The 22,172-nt window shown below is 28.5% G+C and overlaps 1 long non-coding RNA gene across 1 annotated transcript in view; it reads right to left on the bottom strand.

The window, feature by feature from the left end:
- Positions 1 to 868: 868 nt before the first annotated feature.
- The window catches only part of LOC148299656 (uncharacterized), a 109,434-nt gene continuing 88,130 nt past the window's right edge, over positions 869 to 22,172 (bottom strand). The window contains exon 3 of the long non-coding RNA XR_015839051.1: positions 869 to 1,090. This is a non-coding gene — a long non-coding RNA (uncharacterized LOC148299656). The remainder of the gene's footprint in view (positions 1,091 to 22,172) is intronic.

Consider the following 22,172-nt stretch of genomic DNA (forward strand, 5'->3'; position numbering starts at 1 on the left):
GAAGTCTGGGCATTTACAGCCTATGACGTAAATGCCCAGACTTCCATATTCTTCTTCATCTTTGATGAGATGTCAAAAAATAATTTGAAAACAAAGTTACATTTTAATTGTAAAACGGAAAATCACAAAATTAATGTTTCAAATATAAATTAAACTTTATGTATGCAATGGTCTTAGAACCTTTCACATTTCGTTACGATTTTCGATACGTTTGGAAATATAAAAGAATCAAGTTGTGATACCTATATTATTGGTATCTCATCCATAGGGTGAATAGTCCAGTGTTTGAAATAATAAACAATAATGGTATTAAAACAAATAAACATAAATTTATATTTAACTGTAATTTATAATTGAAGCAATTACTTTGTGATTTTTATATTAAAAATAAAAAATATATAACTTATTTTAAAAATCATTATACATGGTAAGTATTTTATTATAACTTAATTATAATGTCTACCAGTTTCAAAGCTAACCATTTATTTTTCAAGACTGATTTATACTTGAAATTAATTGAGTCTTAAAAAAGAAGCGGCTAGCTTTGAAACCGGTAGATATTATAGTTAAGTTATAATAAAATACTAATAGTGATTTTAAAACAATGTTAAAATTTAATTATTCTGTATTGATCATTATTATTTATTGACATATTTAATTTTTTTTCTTTACCTTGTTTTGATGGAGGAATCTTCGTGTAGACAAGTAGAAAGGCGATGACAAGCCGCGACAACGATGACGTAAACATTACGTCACCATCCTCTGCACACCCCTTAAGTCATACTGCGCTTCCTTTCAATAAATACCCAAGTAAATAAAAACAAAAACACAACACTCACTTTTTATAACTTCAGTTGCTTTAAACCATTAACTTCAATCTATAAAAAATTGATTTACAAAATTCACACATAATGGTTTTTTTTAAATAATAATCCTATGAATCAAGATTTTGATGTACTTTTCTTTAAAAACACACTGTTTCTTATTTTTATAATGATCGTTTAATGTAAAAATCTAGTCACTTCGCTCATACTATTGTTAAACAGATTTTTTAATCATCCATTTTTCTTGTTTATCCTTGTAGGCTGATCTGTAAAAAAAAAGAAATGTATAAATGAATTAAATTATGTACTTATTACTTCTGTATGGCATTGTTGGATGAGAAGGAGTTATCGACAACACAACGAACTGTCAAAAGAGTACAGATAACAATTCGCTCACTCCTTTCAAGAACGCCATAAATCAAAAATCGTTGATTTTTAGTTATGCATGTTTTCGGAATTCCCAGAAAATGTACTATATCCCAGCAAAAGTGGCATGTTTTTAACTTAATATTTACCCGCTACAGGGCAGAAAGTGTTGTTTTTGCATTTTGAAGAAAAGGTACTGTTTAATTATTTTTTTTAAATATACTAAATATTTTAAAAATGGTGAAAAAAACCTTCAGGTTTTACTTAAAAAGATCTGTTGTGCAGTAAAAATTTTAATCAGTGGCTTGATATTTATTTTTAATACATTGTATTATATTTTTAAACTTTAAAAACGTTCTTCTGAAAAATCAAGAATTTTGATTTATGACGTTCTTGAAATGAGTGAGCGAATTGTTAAAGTAATTCTAAAATAAATTTAAAAGTTTGCAACAACAACATTATCATCAAAATATCGTGTCCTAATGTAACTAACTAATTGACTAACTAAATAACCATCACGCCGCTTCCCCGCAGGGGTAGGCAGAGAGAATAGAACGCCACACCACTCTGTCTTTGCAAACATTCTTCGCCTCTTCCACGTTCATGCATCTCCTCATACATACCCGCCGATTGTTACGACCCCTAACCTGACCACTTTCAAGTATTTGGCATACCTGATCGTGCCACGTTTTTTTCTCGGTCTTCCTCTGCTCCTTTTCCCAATTACATTCGCCTCATAAATTTGTTTTACCGTTCTTTCCTCACTCATTCGTTCTACATGTCCAAACCATCTCAACACACCTTTCTTAATTTTATCGATAATGCTTATCTCAGCTTTGCATTTCTTCCTTATTTCACTATTCGAACATCTATCATACATCGTTTTGTCACACATTCTTCTGAGAGATCGCATTTCGACTGCATTCAGTCTACTTTCATCCTTCTTTTGCCAACTCTATGTTTCTAATGCAAACTATCAAAAAATGTAACTCTTACCGTAATAAGAAAGTCAAATTGAAAATAAGTATTTCCTAAATATTCAAAATTGGCATCAGAATACCAATGTGCAAGAACAAGGAAATTTAATCAAATTAAAAAAAAATGTAATCAAAGTTTTACTTACAACATTTTGAGTGTGTCCAAATACTTGTTCACAAAATCTAGATTATCTCCAATTACGGAAGTTATTTTCATATTATTATTTGTGAACAAGTATTTGGACATACTCAAAATGTTGTAAATAAATTATCTGGTCAAATTATAAGCTAAAATAATAAAAATAAAAATTGTATTTTCTGGCGTTTCTCATGTGTGTTATTTTAATCCAGGATTCGGACCTCACATACTAATATAAGAGTTTCTGCTTAATAAAAAGCTTCTCAACATTTCACCAATAGATGTCTCTAGTGAAGTTCTAGTGATTCAAGAACAAGGTTTCTAAATTGGTTCATATATATATATAGAACTTCCAAGAATTTGAGTAGTGTGGTTGTCAATAATGGGTAGAATTGGTGAATGTTACACGTGTGTAAAGTGATCACTTAAACCAGCCTATGACGGTCGTCAGCCCCGTAAATGCCCAGATTTCCATATTCTTCTTCATCTCTGATAAGATGTTAACAAATAAAGTTTTACTTAGTAAATACCACTACTTTAAAGGATTTACTTGTTATTGAATAGGTATTTGCTTGGTAAAACTATATAAAAATGGATAGATTTTACCACAAAGAGTTTTACAAAAAATATTTGGGCTTACTTTACAGAGGATATAAGAAAAATGCATAAAACTGTAGAAAAATATTTGACGATTATAATTATAATATATTTTAATTATACGAGTATATTTATATTAGATGATTATTGTGTCGGGTTCTGGTCCCGTGGTTAGTGTCGCGGACTCTTGAGTCAGAGTTTCTCGGTTCAAACCCACTCTACCATAATTTGATACCTTTTTCTAAAAATGAGCCACTAAGGCTTACAGAAATAGTATGCAATAGTAGTATTTTTGTAAATGATAAAAAAACGCGAATATTTATTTTTTAAAAGAAAAAGATAGAAAAAAAAGGATTGCTTAACATATTCATGGGATTTATGTGTATGAATGATAATTTCTGCGAAATATGGCTTCTCTTTTAACTGTTCCACATATTTATTTTTTGTATTTTTCTTCTTACATAAAATTCGTTTAATACTGTACAATCTTTTTGCCTGTTTCATTTAGATAATAAATCTGTGAGGATTATTTCACTTTATGATCCAAATAAATTATTAAGGCATGAATTATTATAATATTTAATATTTCTTGCGTAAATAACAATAAAGTTTATTTTTTACAATCAACAATAAAAAAGATATAGTGATATCAAAGAGAATTTTGAGTTGAATTTTCAATATTTTACTAGGTCGTAAAGAATTCACGAGATTGCTTCGTAGCGATCACAGACCAAATACTCTAAATGTGCGTGTAAGAAAATTTCAGTATGTAATAAAATGTTTCAACTATAAATATATTGTGGTGATAAATTTAACTTTTAAGATTACTATAAAAACGTCTCACGTAAACCCGATTAAAGATAAAAGAGCATATTAAAGATATCCTTGTTTTAATAAGACGATTTATACGAATATTGGATTATTATAATTCATAATCTAACATAATACCTTCAAAAAACGCCTGAAACATCATTATCTTACCTTAGAACCCTAACTGTCCATCTCCTCCTCCCCTGACCCCTCCTCTCTTTCTTAAACTTGCTACCGAATTCTACCTATTTATCATTAGAATCCTAGAATACTTTTTTGTCTAATTGTTAATTAATTGTTTTTTAGTTTTTTGATAAAATCTATTACATCAGACAATAATATGTATTAACTTTTAAAAACGTCTGAGACATTACTATCTGTCATTAGAATCCTAACTGTCGATCAAACCTCCTCCCTCTACCTCCTTCCCTAAATTCCTTCTTCCTTTGCCCTCCTTATTATCGTCTTTTGTTAATTTATGTTTCTTTTTAAATGTCAATTTGTAATTTATGTTTTTTTTAATTGTTCAAGTACTATCTGCCCACTGATTGCAAACGGCTATATATGGTATCAAACGTTTTGATCAATATCACTAGTCCGTCTTTGGTCGGTTGGAAGATATTGCTTTTTAGCAATAAGCCCGCCAATGTACTTTTTATTTTCTGTACATGAAGTTTAAAATAAATAAAATAAATAAATAAATAAATAAATAATATTAAAAAAGTAAAACAAATTTATGAGACGGACGTGGTTGGTAATGGATACGAAGCAAAACCGAAGAAACTTGGAATGATCAAGTATTCAAAATACTTGAATGTGGTCAGTTCGGTTCATACGATAAGGACCAAAATGTGAAAATACATATGTTTGTTTAAAATATAATAATGAGTTCTTCTACACACGTCAGGTGTGTATATATACAGTGGAACCTCTCATAACCCAGATACTTTGTTGCACATTTAATCAATTTTTTAAATAAAACCGCTTTGTTTTTAACCACTTTATATTGATTGTACTGATTCTAAAACATTGAAATACTCTTAGTTAGGTTATAGTTAATTACCCTTCCCTTACGCTGCCAAAAACTTCCACGCACTCCGAACACCATATGAAAATGTGATATAAAAAATGTGATTGAAAAAACGGAAAAAAACTCATAAATATTGCTTTTATTGGGCATTGCGCAGTAAAAACGTCTACCCTGACGACAACTTGTGGGTTATGAGTATTTCAATGTTTTAGAATGAGTACATAAACCCTGATGATATCAAGTTTCTTGTCAAAACCGGTTGGAAAAAGTGAACCAATAAAAAGTGGTTAAAAACAAAGTTGTTTTATTTTATTAAGCTTAAATTGAGAAGATTTACAATAGTCAATAAACTAACTTCAAAACTTCCATTTACATAGATGGGTTGTCAAGTGATTTTTATCAGGTCGTGTCATTTTATTCACTTTGAAAATTAATTTGAGAGCAAACTCAAAGTTTTCATTAAGTTTTAATTAGTGAGAGGCGTCAGTGACGTGTAAACATTTCACTCAAAAAATAATAGCAACTAATTGGACCCAGTTGGGGCGTAAAACAAATTGAGGATCCCATTTCCCGGCGTTTTTCCTTTAAATCTCCAACGCAAACCTCATCCCGTATACTTATAATGAAAAGCTATTACCCGGTGTTATCTGCTCCGCTGTTAAAAGCTTGTATAAAACGTGAGCTTTTAAAGTGACCTCCGTGCTTATAGAAAGAAGAGCTTTCAATATAAACATCTCATGAGATGTTCCCATTATAGGGTACCTAAAACCAATTGAAAAGGCATCATACCAGCGAGTATCAGTTTTACAAACATTAAATTAATGAATATACGAGAAAGATTTAAGAATTATACCACTAAAAAACCTTTAAGTTTTGTATTGATTTTTATCGGTAATGTGAAATCAGAATTCAAATATATAATTTTTATAATTTATCGTGTTGAAACCATCAATACTGTCCATGTTGTAACGTCAGGAAGAAGATATAATTAAACGAGATTTGCAATAAATAACAAAAGGAATTAATCACAAAAAAAAATATTTGCAGTTAATGACTCAAACTCACAATAAAAACTCAAATCAAAAAATAAATTTGAGATGAAATTAAATAAAATAACAATAATAAAGTTTTTTTAAACATGTATTTTATTTGACCAGTAACCGAGTTTCATTGTTACCGATTTCATCAGACTGGTTTGTTTTGTACGAAACAAAGAAAGAGTTGAAAACCGTGGTTTTGAGCCATTGAGGAAGTGTTTTACAAAAATGGCGATATTTGAATTATCCTAACTAACTTACTAACAAACATGTCATGCCATTTCACTGCGTAGGCAGGAGTAGGCAGAGAAAATTTTATATGCACAACAAGGCAGGGGTTGAAAACCATGATTTCAGTAGGGAAGTCTTATGTTCTCTGTACATGTTTAGTACATGTTTAACCCTATGACAAGGTTGTTGTCGAAACCGGTTGGAGAAAAAACGATAAATAAGTGGTTAAAAAAAAACGTTGTTATATTTGATTAAGTTAATAAAAAGTGACACAAAGTATATGCGAAAAACCTTGAAGAATTTTTATTTTTGTATTTAATTGAATTTTTTGAATTTGTAGAAAAATAAATCAGTCTCAAGAATCGACTTTAATAAGTTTTCTATATTCCAAAGGAATCGACCTTTAACATTTTTCTATTCTCGATACAATTTATCGATATCGGACAATCGTCGATGACATTGAGAAAATTATCGCCTCCCCATCCCTTTCCTATTTCTAACAATACAAAAGTTGCGCGAAAAAAAACATTTTTCGATCGATTTTTTAAGAACATTCTAGTCGATCCGTATTTGAATAAAGAGCCCGTGAGCGGTACGGGCGAGTTGAGTGGCACTCAAGAAATCTGAATTTATTACCGGTCTTCGGTAAAGGCTGCTTTATTCACATACCAATCTCGGTATTTTATACCTAAACCTGAAGAATATTACCACCTATAAAATACTTTTTTCAGATTATCAGCAGTTGCAAAAAATTGGCCCGACGTCAACTCGTATTTCAATTTTATAACAATATCCAGCAAAGTATTTTCCTATTTTTTAGATATTTTTGTTTTTATTTTTTTTTTGTTTTTACAGTTTGAAGAAAAGGTATTGTTTATTTTTTTTATTTAATATAATAAATATTTTTCAAATGGAGTAAAAAGATTTAGGTTTTACGTAAAAAGATCTATGTAAAGTAAAAAGTTCAATAAGTGGCTTGATATTTATTTTTAATACAATTCATTTTATTTTTAAACTTTTATATTATTAAACGGTCTCCTGAAAAATCATGTTTTTTGACGTTGTTGAGAGGAGTGAGCGGTATATGAGGTTGCCAATGCTAAGGAAAACGGTATAAAACGTATAACACACAGAGTTTTGATAATTTTGACATATTTTATATGTATAAATTACCAGAATTTACACATTGCCTACCTAAAGACTACATTGGTTTAAATATGCAATTAATAAGATGCAATGAAATCTCTGCTATAGAATCTGGAATGGCTTTAGTTCACAGTTCTGGGGGAAGCGCGACTGGCTTTACTGGAGGCTTCTCCGTCAGCCTCGCAAAGAACTTTACCCTAGAAAACAAAACTTTGTTAATTCTCCCTTGCAAATGAGTTTGAGATTATATTATGAAGTGGAAATTAACTACTTATTATTCGTTTGTTGCCAAGCTTACGTTAAAATGTATATCTACCATGATCTTATGGTTTCAAATTTAATTAATCAAGACTTTTTATTTTATTTTGTGTGAAACTTTTTAAAAATCAATATATAAAATTATTTTCTTAATTCCGAATTCTCACACTTTCCTTCAACTGAAGGATAATAATTTGTACTTAATATATATACTTAAGCACATCACGTTGCTTGCTTACTAGAGTAGACGGAGAGAGTAGAACGCTACTACAATCTGTCTTTGCAAACAGATTGGAGTCTTGTAAACAGATTTGGTACGTTTTTTTCAATTTTTGTGTTTATTTTTAATTTGTTTTATTTTATTCATTCCCTTAATTTAAGTTTGTATGGCAATTGTGTTTAATGGAGATATTTAAATTTTAAATTTCATCTTTATAAGATGGCAAAAATGTGGACAGTGGATGTGCGTAGAGCGTTTGTAAGACGTTTGTGTTATGCGCTACGAATAAAAAATAAATAAAAACTCGTTATAAAATTAAAATCTTTAAAATACAATATCATGTTTTAAAAAAAATTGACATTAAATATTGTTGACATCTAAATAAAGATGAAGAAGAATATGGAAGTCTGGGCATTTACGGGGCTCAAAAAAATGACTTCTATAATTGGAGAAAATCTAGATTTGTAAACAAGTATTTAGATAAACTCAAAATGTTGTATGTCAATTAATAATAAAACCTTGTTTTAAATAAATTTATTTCAAACCTTTAACTGTCGAAATCAGCATAAAAAAAATTGGGTGACATTTGCCACTCCACCCGTTTTTTATTTTATTTATTGTAACTCCAGACAGTTGGTAGAATTCCATATTGAATTGTTGGGTAATATATCCAAAACAAAACACGGTTTTTGTTGGATTGAATTCTACATTTATTTATGTTTATTTAAACACGTGACGCGTTTCGTCTTCTTAACAGCGAGTGTTTGATAATGTCCTAAGAAGAAGAAACGCGTCACGTATTAAAATATACATAAATAAATTATTATAAATAAAATATTTTGGATATATTACCCAACAATCCGTTTTTATTTGTTAATGCCATACCCCTAGTCTAAGGTTAAAATTTTTAATGGTTCAGAAAGGTCATGTTTTAACCTTCTTTTTCCTTATTTACACATTTGTTTCTACTTAAAATAGCTCAGCGAAGGATTCTACATAAAAATATAGCTATCCCACTACTTTCAGTCCTAATTGCCTAGTTTATTATACCTGCTGTGCGTCGTTTCAAAGACGAAAACTGTTTGCCGGCGTTAAATGTTGTTCTAGGAACGAAATTACGCGTTTTCTGCCGGAGATGTGGTACGCAAGCTAAATAAAAGTTTTCCTTTGCAAGTTTTGCCAATGTACGCTGTGCTAGTTTCAATGCCAGTGTTAAGAAATAAGTTGAATGCAAAGAATATTTTCCAAACTTTTGTAAGTTAGATTAACCGCGTGTCAAAAAATACAAAGATTATACATTGATTCATTTATTTTTAATTTCCATAAATAATTATTAAATAATTTGTTACATTTAAAAAAAATTTATTAACAATATTTTGTTGTTAATTAACAAAATTTTGTCGTCGAAATGTTGTGAATAAATTAACTGTTAAAATTTTAAGCTTATAAAAATAAAAATAAAATTATATTTCCTGGCGTTTCTCAAGTATGTGAATATAATCCAGTATTCAGACCTAACATATGTAGATATGAATGAATTTCTGCTTTATATAAAGCTTGGTCACCATAGATGTCTCTCGTGTAGTCCATCGAGTTCAATAAGTCTGTATCGAGTAAAATCAATATATCTAGAAGTTCTAAATAGTGTGGTTGTTAATCATGGGTAGAATAGTGAATGTTACACGTGTGTAAAGTGATCACTTAAAATAAGAGAAAATCAACCCATGACGGTCAAAAGCCCAGTAAATGCCCACATTTACAAATTCTTTTTCATCCATGTTAAGATGTCAACAAATGATGTTTAATTTATTGAATAGAAATTTCTATCCATGAAATAAAATATAAAAAAAACAACTAACTAACCATCACGCCGCTTCTCCGCAGGGGTAGGCAGAGAGAATAGAGTGCCACACCACTCTGTCCGTGCAAACATTCTTCGCCTCTTCCACGTTCATGCATCTCCTCATACATACCGATTGTTACGACTCCTAACCTGACCACTTTCAAGTATTTGGCATACCTGATAAAATATAAAGTTTATCTAAATACTTATTTCTCAATTTCCTTATTAAAAATATAATGGGTACGAAAAATGTAGGCATAGTTTACTGTCGTAATAAACATTAGAAGAATTTCAGATGCGTATGATTAAAATAATTGCTGTAAACTTTCTCAAACTTCCGTAATTTCGACAAGTTGGCGAACTTTTCGCTATTACCGCGAGTTCGGGGTTATCGTGTATATGTTTGATCATATCAAGATGTATACTATAGTTGCTCTGGGACATTATGGAAGGGTGTAGTACGCGGATAAAAATGAGTTACATTGATGCTGGATGAAGCCAGCTCATAAAATTACTTGCGAAACTTTTGAAGGATCTGATAATGTGTATGGAACTTTAACCCTTTCTTTTATAATCGATATCGGTTAAGACAACGCGAAGATAAAGTATGCTTACATCTTTAAAATATTCAGAACTTTACGGTTTTCGTACAATCTTATATTTTAAGGGAGAAATCAGCCCAACTTTGGCAGTATTTGTTCTCTTAATATCCAATATTCGTATTCAGCAGATAAAACTCTTTTCGAGAATGTGATGAGACGTCATCGCAAGATGTCCCTCATTTAGTATGGATATGACTAATTTTTAATTGGAAATAGAATGTGCAAAAAACGGTATGCAATTGACAAAAATTGAGGCAATAGGGAATAAGGATCTATTAGATTTAGTGCTGTCTTATTTAGAAAATATGACAAGTAGAATAAATAAATGTACTTTGTGACATATCTTGATAGATATTAGATATTGAATCCATTGAATATATTGTATTGTTCTAAAGGATCTTATTATTTACTACACACATTTACTATCATTTTTAATATATAAACTGAATATCCTAAAAATCCTTGAATATAATAGATAAGGAGAATTTTCTTCCACAACTAATAAATATTCTTAAAAAAATAAATATGTTGATATATATATATATATATATATATATATATATATATATATATATATATATATATATATATATATATATATATATATATATATATATATATATATATATATATATATATATATATATATATATATATATATATATATATATATATATATATATATATATATATATATATATATATATTTATATAAATATATATATATATTTATATAAATATATATATATATATATATATATATATATATATATATATATATATTTATATAAATATATATATATATATATATATATATATATATATATATATATATATATATTCATTTATTTATTTATACATTTTAAGTGATCATCTCTAGTTCGTGTTACTATTTCTTCTTCTTTTTCTACTTCTAACCCTTATCCACACCCTAATGGTGCATAGGGCACTGCATCGTATAGAAGCAGTGTTATCTTGATTATTAAATACACGAAGGAAAGGTGATCAGCCTTCCACTTCAGTTACCAGTCCAGGGTCATATTAATTAAATATTAGACTGAAAAATCACTAATATTTTAATAGATTTATATTATTCACTGACACTTCGTGATGGGATTGCATTTTTTATATATTATTAGATTGAAACCAATATTTTTAGCTTTTCCACTTTATTGTATAATTAATTATAAATATATATATTAATAAAGTGGAATAGCTAAAAATATTGGTTTTAATCTAATAATATATTACTAATATTTTATTTTGATTCCCTTGGGAATCGAACCCGGGACCTCCAGCATGGTAGCCTAGCGCGCTAACCACTACACTATGGAGGTGGACTTGTGACTAGTTGCGTTTAATGCATTGATAAACTCAAAAATTGATATTGTATTAGTGATTTATTTTTATATTTAAATCATCATGTAATACCACAAAGTTAATGCCAAATCAAAACAATATTATGATATTAGCTGTCATCTTTTATATTCAGGGTTAGAATCATATGGGAGCTTTTAGTATTATTTTATCGAAATATTTAGATACTTCCCTACCCTCACTTTAGCATCAAATGTTATTTTGAATTACAATGGGTCGAATTATCAGCTTTTCAAATATAAATGTAAGGTATGGATAACAGGGTTTGGGTGTGTGGCGGTATGATTTACGGCATTATCTCTGCGAGTACATATGCCTTTATCCCGGATTAATTAATAACTGGTTCGGGAATCAAATAACGTCCCATTATTTGTACAATCGTATGGCATTATAATTAGGTAGGTCCCTCTTACCTATTGCATAAGGGTGTTCGGCTGTCCAAACTCAAAACACAGTTAGGGACATTTTTTTTTGTAGTAAGTTTTTTTACATTTTTGGACTAAGTAGATGCTACTCAGTCTAAAAATGCAACAAAAAACATACTACGAAAAATGTCCCTTACTGTGTTTTAAGTTTGGACAGCCGTGTTGGGTGTTCACCAGGAATTACCCGAAAATTTTCAGGTATAAATTTTCATACAACATTTTGAGTGTGTCCAAATACTTAAGTATTTATTTTAAAATAATATAAAAATAACTTTTGTAATTGGAGATTATCCAAATTTTGTGAACAAGTATTTGGACGCACTCAAAATGTTGTAAATAAATTATCTGGTCAAATTATAAGCTTAAATAATAAAAATGAAAATGGTATTTTTGGCGTTTCTCATGTGTGTGATTATAATCCAGGATTCGGACCTCACATACTAATATAAGAGTTTCTGCTTGATAAAAAGCTTCTTCACATCTCACCAATAGATGTTCCTAGTGAAGTTCTAGTGATTCAAGAACAAGGTCATAATTGGGTCATACATATAAAACTTCCAAGAATTTAAGTAGTGTGGTTGTCAATAATGGGTAGAATTAGTGAATGTTATACGTGTGTAAAGTGATCACTTAAACCAGCCTATGACGTTCGTCAGACTTCCATATTCTTCATCATCTTTGATGAGATATCAAAAAAATACATATAAAAATTTTCATCTTAATTTTTTTACATATATTTCTCTTGGTAAATACCACTATTTCGTAAAATCTATTGTGACACGTGTTTCGATACATTCTTGTTATTAGGTCTAAAGGTTGAAGCAGGCCTTTCTCTTCTTCGTCTTAGTCCTCATTACTGAGGGTTGCAACCCCTGTCGAAGCAATGACTCTCGTCTGCTCACCTACCCACGCTTCCAAAAGGGTCGGTTACCGTAATCTCTTTCTATGTTAAAGAATATACCATAAACAAAAAATGTAAAAAGCAAGGAGTGAGGAAAAATAAGTAAATTTGGCAGAAACTAAAAACTTCAAGAAAAATAAGTACGTTAAAAATAAAATATTATTAAAATCACATCAAAATTACTCGTTTACGTTATTATAAGAGGTACATTTTTTTAATCAAAATAATTTTTGGATACTTTGTATATTTTTATAAGCTGATATTTAAAAACATGAATTAAGTTGTGGTAGACTGAAATCAAACAAATTATTCTTCAAACTATTATTTCATATCAAATCAAGTTTTCATTATCAAAATGGTTCTCGACTTTGATAATCATGTATTTTTATAGTAACCATTCATTTGATTTTATTACAAATTGCTTATTAATAATCTGAGGGCTATAAGAAATATTGAACAAAGAAAAAACTGATCAAACGTTAAACTGGTAAAATAAGACAACAGGTTCATTCGAGATTGAACCTCAAAACGGTGAATTGGTATCCGTGACACTAATCAAGGGACAACAATTTGACTCTTGTATAATACTACTAAATGAATTTTATTTCATTACACACGACTAGTTTCAAAATCTACAGTTGGTTTTATTAACTGGTGAATGGTTAAACTTACGAGAAAAAAAATCAAGTTTACTTATATAGAGGTTAGTAGGGTAATAAATAGAAGGGGGGGGGGGGTTAAGGATTAGGACATTCTGTAAAAGGAAACATAGATATTAATTGTGAAGTATTTTGAAAAAGCATATTATAAACTAACGTTTTATCTTAATTTAAAAAAATCGACATGTCATTACACAACGTCAATGCCGAATCAATAAATAATACAACTCGACTCAATCAATTACACATGGATTTGAGTATGTGAAGGCCAAAGTACTACCTTTATAAATTTTATCAAAATATTCTTTGGCCCACTTTTGCTGAGAGTCGCCCGAGGGCTGACTGCATATTTACCTGAGTCGCCCGAGGGCTGACTGCATATTTACCTCACGTATTTATATAGAGTAAAGTCAACAAGAAGAAAATATGTGCGTGTCAGTGAAGAGCAAGTTTCAATATTCCAGATACAAAAAAAACCTGCCTAAATTGGGAAAGTAAGGAAAACGAAAATTGGAGATATCGGACCAATTCACATGGAATCATAATATTTTTTGACATCTCACCAAAAATAAAGAAGAATATGGAAGTCTGGGCATTTACGGGGCTAATGACCGTCATAGGCTGGTTTAAGTGATCACTTTACACACGTGTAACATTCACCCATTATACCCATAATCGACAACAACACTACTCAAATTCTTGTACGTTCTATGTATATGATCCTATTTCGAGATATTGTGTTGAATCACTAAAATTTCACTAGAGATATCTGTTGGTGAGATGAAAAGGAGCTTTTTATAAAGCAGAAACTCCGTCATTTCTATGTGAGGTCAAAATCTTGGATTAAAATCTCATACACTAGAAACGCCAGAAAATATCATTTTTATTATTTCAACTTATAATTTGACCAGTTAATTTATTTACAACATTTTGAGTGTGTTCACAAATCTAGATTATCTAAAATTATAAGTTATTTTTCTGGAATCATTTTGGATGAGTTAGTTAAATATACTATATATCCTACACTTTATATTACATCACATTTTATAGTTTTGTCAATTCATTTAATTTAATATCTAAAAACGAAAGTATTATTTCCTTCTTCAAACTATTCGTTTCATATCAAAGTATGATTCAATTATCAAATTGTTTTTCGACTTTAATATGAATAAATTTTACAATAAACGTTTTGTTATAATTTCATATCTACATATTTCTATGCTGGCGGTCAGAAAAAAAAATAAACATAGAAAAAAACTGAGTAAACACAAAACCGATAAAAAACTTGAGGCACATTCAAATGAGTATGATACAAAAATAACTTTATTTTATTTTACTTATTTATTTACTATGGTAACAATGTTTTCAACAATTTTAATTAATTTTCAAAACATTTCTTACAATCTTAAAATTAAAGAACGCAGTTCTCTCCAAAAAAGAGACTGAGCTCTTGTGCTTGATAATACTTAATAATTTACGCGGTAAACAAAATAATTAAAATCTGCGTAAAACTGATTTGTTTAACCAAAATTTATATTAAATTATATATGCATGTACATATGTATATGTAAGTATATTTATTTTTAATTTATTTTAGATTTTTCAATTTTATTTCATTTTTTTTTTTAAAAAGAATAAACCCGCAGAGCCACTACTTTTAGAGGTTTGTCCGCAGGTAGAATAGTAAGGATAGAGAAGGTGAATGTGAAAAATACATTACAAAAACTTAAAAAATAAATCATATTTATTTTGCGATAGGTAGGTATCCAACCCCCGACGATATATATATATATATATATATATATATATATATATATATATATATATATATATATATATATATATATATAAATATACATATTTCTTTATATATATATATATATATATATATATATATATATATATATATATATATATATATATATATATATATATATATATATATATATATATATATATATATATATATATATATATATATATATATATATATATATATATATATATATATATATATATATATATATATATATATATATATATATATATATATATATATATATATATATATATATATATATATATATATATATATATATATATATATATATATATATATATATATATATATATATATATATATATATATATATATATATATATATATATATATATATATATATACATATATATATATATATATATATATATATATATATATATATATATATATATATATATATATATATATATATATATATATATATATATATATATATATATATATATATATATATATATATATATATATATATATATTTATATATATAATATTCAATATTCTACTCGTTGGTTTATAAAGCTCATTTCTTTCGGTTATCTGCGCTTTTTCTTCAAAGATTCAAAGTTCACATCTTTTATTTGTTTAAAGGTAGTTTTATCGCGCTTGTATTTTAATTGCCTGACCATGAATAAAGTGCTGCGTAATTCGGACATTAAAGGGCCGTAATTTTTTTTATGGGAATAAATAAAAATGTGAATTTCTCGATGCTCGGATAAACAAAATAAATGCGAAAAAGGACAAAGGATTTAAAAGAATTTTTAAATTTCTCACCCCGTTTGTCAAAAGAACGTGTTTATCCTTGTGGCATTTCAGATGATTTATGTATTCTAATATGCCAAAAGTGGGTTTAAATATAATTTAATGTGTTTTTTTATATTTCCATTAAAATATATAAATTATTTGATAAAAAAGAGTAATTTAATTTACGTTTTATTAAGTAAATACCATTATTTAAATATAAATAGTGGTTTTGTTTTGAATATTGAAAGCATTAACTTTGTGGATCATATTGATTTATTATTTCGAGAAATAAAAAGACTTTGTTTTTTGATCCACTCACATTTTTTGTAACGAACTTTTTTTAAAAATAAATTAATAAATTTAACCCTGGAGAGGGCAACAGGTTGTTGCCGAAACTAGTTGGTTAATAAAAATGTGAGCGGATCAAAAAACAAGTCTTTTTATTTCTCAAAATAATAAAGAAATAGTGGTATTTACAAAATAAAACTTATCTACAACATTTTTTAATGTCCAAGTACTTGTTCACAATTCTGGATTATCTCAAATTCGGAGTTATTAGTATACATTTTTGTGCTTCATTTAAAGCTTCGCTCATCCCATCACAGATGTCTTTAGTGAAATTCTGGTGAATTCAAACACCATGTTGCGACAGTCTGATGACATCGGTAATGATGAAACCTGGTCACTGGTCAAATAAAATAAATGTGGAAAAAAAACTGTATATTTGTTGCTTTATTATTTAAAAAGCAGCTCTACCTCGAAATGTTACTGCAAACCTTAAATCTATGTATATTAGCTATAAATGTAAGCAGTAGAAGGCCGAAGAAATCTTGGTCTGATCAAGAATTTTAAATGCTTGAAAGTTTTCACAAAAAAACAGTTATGAAATACCAAGTTCTTAATTAACTTTTTTTTAACTCCCTTTTGCTATTTAAAGTCTTATTTTTAAAATCTCATTCCATGTTCTTTGAATATCAATTAAATGTATGAATCAGGCCGAAAGAACTTTTAAGTACTGCTAATTGGTTTAAATTAACGTTTAAATTAATTCACAAGGCACCACTTTAACCAATTAAAATTTGTATAACTTCACCCCTATTAATATTCATACATCACAATTCATGTGATTTACCCAGGGAATGTGCGGGTAGCCCTGGACACCATACGCAAAAATACTTAAGAAAATTATCAACAGGTAAATTTTTCAATTTAAAATAGATTTGAGATTTTAAAGTTATTTGAACAGAAAAACGTGCTATTTAATTATTTTTTTAAAGTAATTTTGAATTGAAAATCTTAAACAATCTTATTTTTGGCACGAAAAATATTTGAATATTTTTAGTTTCTAGTTATAAAAGCAGAAGTTGAATTTTAAGATATATCTTTAAAATCCTTATTTTTACATATTGAGATATCAACAAAAAAATTATGCTATCACTAAATATTAATGTATGCATATTATTTATTTAAAATTATTTTAAATTGAATTACTATAATCAAAAGAGACAACAAATAAGTTTTTAATTGAAATTTCTCTCGGTTTTTACGAATTTTTCTAAAAATCTATTGTGACACGTGTTTCGATGGATTCCACATCATTTTCAAATACCACATGGTTCGGAATATATCGTAATTTAAACATCGTAAGAGGTTAACTATGATTTAATAGAGGGATAAGAAGATTTGGTAGAAAGAGTTGTGAACCAACAGTTCCAGATTCAGACCTACACATTTGAACAGATCAAGAAATCCTTTCCAATAATGAAATAAATATACAATCCTGCTTAAAAGTCTTACCATGTTATCAGAAAAATGTAATTTTTTTTATTTTTATTTTACTAAACTATATTTAATAATGCACTTAACTATATTAAATAACAACTTTCACTAAACTATATTAAATTATAACTACCCGGTCACTTGTCACATAATATAAAACTGGGTAAAAATTTATGTTTTTTGTAAATTAAAAACATTGTTTACTTTTTGGTGTAGTAATTAATATATTTTGGTTTGGTAATATATAATCATTCATCGTTTACCTTGTGTAATACCACTTAAAAACACTACTTCAAGACTATTATAAAGAAGCGAAGTCTTACAAAAAGTGACTGATGAATGATTAGGAGAGTATTACAAAATTGTTTTATTAATTGTTATTAGATTTAGTCCCCGTTTAAAACTGGCATCTAGGGCTTCCGCCATCCATGGCTACCCACCTTTCTCCTACCTATGATATATGTACGTACATGCAAAACATTATGTAACCAAAGGAAAAAGGGTTATTTTTAAGCACCCGCCTACGTACTCTTTATCACAAAGGAAGAAAGTTATATTTCTTATTTTATATTGTTGTAAGTCCTTTTTATTTAGCTTTTTACGGATTCAACTCACTTCCTTTAAGTAAATTTCACTCCAAATCCTGACTAATGGGTTGCCTTCCTTCCTGGATACGATTTATACCTTACTACATACCTTTTTCATTCTCATATATCTTAAAAACAATTCATCAATCCCTTAAAACGTCATAAATTAAGACTTACATAAATTTTCTTTTCTGATTTCAATGGGAGTTAAATAACGGGGAAAAGCGTTCATCTTGAGATTTATGAGAGGAATTTTGAGCGAATATGATAACATTTCAAAAATAAATACTTTAATCGTGAAAAAAATATTCAGGAAAGTGTGTAAAAAAGATTTCTTTTTTAAATACAAACTTAAGTTTAGAGAGTTATAGGTCCATCAAATCTCAAGTAAGGTTCAATATGCTTCAGTGAATATAAATAGATCAAATTACTATTTTTTGCTATAAGTAAAAATAAAATAATGGATGTAGGTTCATCTGAATAGATTGCAACATTTGGCCATATCGTATTTGATGATCATAATAAAATACTTTAATTTTTTATTTATGTTTGGTTTGCTAAATACAACAATTTCTTAAGATCTATTGTGACATGTGTTTCGATGCATTCCACACTATTTTCAAATACTGGAAAGATTTTAACGAATAGTGGTATTTACCTAGTAAAATTTAAATAAAAAATGAATAGATATTACCGTAATCAATAAATGAGTAAGTGATTACGGAACCAATAAATGATGTATATATATATATATATATATATATATATATATATATATATATATATATATATATATATATATATATATATATATATATATATATATAGGACATATTTATTTATTTATTGAACGGCTAATGCCGTAATACAGTGTCTAATATAAAAATACTGTAATGAATACACTAATAGAGAAACAAAAAGTCTTAAACATAAAATAATAATAAAATAACAAATACTAAGCTCTGGTAAATACGCGTCTCCTTCATACGAGAGAGAGTGAAACACAACGTTTACATTTATTCTTTATAACATGGAGAAGAAATGCTGGGAAAGTACAGACTTCAAGGTGGATAACAACATATTAAATAAATCTATACTTTCAAAAGCATTTTTCAATTTCGAACCCTTAACACCCCAATGGTGCATAGGGCACTGCATTATATAAACATAGTGTTATCTTGATCGTTAACACGCGAAGGAAAGGTGATCATCCCTCCGCTTCAGGTACCAGTCCAGGGTAATATTGTATAAATAATCGATTGAAAAAAATCACTAATATTTATTTGACCCCCCCTGGGAATCAAACCCGGGACCTCCAGAACGGTAGCTGAGCGTGCTAACCATTACACTACGGAAAAGGTAATATAATGTGCTTTCAAAAGCATTGGCTAACATATATTACCAGAAAATTTAAAATGAAATTCCACCAACCGTCTGCAGTTACAATAAACCGCCAAATACCCCTTGCGCCACCCTGTATTTGAATTAAAATATAAACAAGCAGTCCTTTAGGTTTCTAGGACATACGTATGGAAAGTTTGTCTACAATAATTGAAGTACGTGTCTATGGGTTTGTCGCACGCGGACTGCCAGCTTAACAATCAAATTATTATATTCTAGCCATCATTTCTTCTACAGCAGGCTCCATAAATGGATAAATGGCTCCAAATTTCTCCGTTTCATGAATATTCTTATTACGATAGCGCGGAATACCACATTATACTCTAAATACCTTTTATCCTTTAATTTCTTAATCCGGTTTTACAGCCCGAGTTTTAGATAATTGCTGAAATTTCATCATAGGGAATTAGCATTAACGCTCTTAATGGAGATATTCAAATTCATTACTTTACAGTAGCAGATTGAACTCACAGAATGTTGTAAGTAAAAAAACTTTTAGCCTTGGACGAATTCAAAACTATAGGTATCTTAACATCATACAGAAGTATAGGTATCTCAACTTGATACAAAACTATGGGTATCTCAACTTGATACAAAACTATAGGTATCTCAACTTGATACAAAACTATTGGTATCTCAACTTGATACAAAACTATAGGTGTCTCAATTTGATACAAAACTTTAGGAATCTATCTCAACTTGATACAAAACTATAGGTATCTGATACAAAACTATAAGTATATCAACTTGATACAAAACTATAGGTATCTCAACTTGATACAAAACTATAAGTATCTCAACTTGATACAAAACTATAGGTGTCTCAATTTGATACAAAACTATAGGAATCTATCTCAACTTGATACAAAACTATAGGTATCTGATACAAAACTATAAGTATCTCAACTTGATACAAAACTATGGGTATCTCAACTTGATACACAACTATAGGTATCTCCACTTGATACAAAACCATAGGTGTCTCAATTTGATACAAAACCATAGGAATCTATCTCAACTTGATACAAAACTATAGGTATCTGATACAAAACTATAAGTATCTCAACTTGATACAAAACTATGGGTATCTCAACTTGATACAAAACTATAGGTATCTCAACTTGATACAAAACTATAGGTGTCTCAATTTGATACAAAACTATAGGAATTTATCTCAACTTGATACAAAACTATAGGTGTCTCAACTTGATACAAAACTAAAGGTGTCTAAACTTGATAAAAAAACTATAAGCTGAGACGCTTATAGTTTTTTGATACAACACATTTATAAATAAAAATATAAAAATATTTTCTGAAATAAATATCCACTTTTTACAGACGTAATACAAATTCTCATTTAGCTACTTTTAAACGTACGACGTCAATGTGCTTTAAAGTCAAAGTTGCATTAAGCATTATCGAAGCTATTACATCGATGTTTGGAAATTACCATAAAATACGTGGAAAAATTTCTGTTCAAATCCAAAATTTCCTCGACCCCATTTCCGTCTATAAACAAATCATATCCACGAAATTTTCCGAATATTTTTATTCCCCCTTTGTTTATAGCAGCTTTTCTGTATAAATTTTCAGCTAGAACAGAATTCTTCCTTTCGGTTGCGATATATTAGCCATTCGCTTCCTGCGGGAACGTCTATTTTATACTCCAATGTTTTATCCCAGAGAAATTTCTATATCTACGTATGAAATTTCACCCCCGGAAATAGAATAGTTGAAATTCAATTCGTTGTGAAAAATACGCCCCGAAACGATTTGATGGAAAAATTATGTTTACAATGCACTGTGTGATTTATGGGGCCGTATGTTCTATTGTTTAATGGTATTTTTTTCACAAATAATGTTAGATTTCTCATCGATACGATTTCACAAATGATGTTAGATTCCTCACCGATATGATTTCACATATTTATCATTAGATTTCTCATCGATTTGATTTCACAAATAATGTTAGATTTCTCATCGATACGATTTCACAAATGATGTTAGATTCCTCACCGATATGATTTCACATATTTATCATTAGATTTCTCATCGATTTGATTTCACAAATAATGTTAGATTTCTCATCGATACGATTTCACAAATGATGTTAGATTCCTCACCGATATGATTTCACATATTTATCATTAGATTTCTCATCGATTTGATTTCACAAATAATGTTAGATTTCTCATCGATACGATTTCACAAATGATGTTAGATTCCTCACCGATATGATTTCACATATTTATCATTAGATTTCTTATCGATTTGATTTCAAGAAAAATGTTAGATTTCTCATTGATTTGATTTCACAAATGATGTTAGATTTCTCATCGATATGATTTCACAAATACTGCTAGATTTCTCATTGATATA

Source organism: Brachycentrus maculatus, unplaced genomic scaffold (assembly GCF_059751285.1).
Source record: "Brachycentrus maculatus isolate JH-2025_06_01 unplaced genomic scaffold, ASM5975128v1 h1tg001005l, whole genome shotgun sequence".
Taxonomy (NCBI): Eukaryota; Metazoa; Arthropoda; class Insecta; order Trichoptera; family Brachycentridae; genus Brachycentrus; species Brachycentrus maculatus.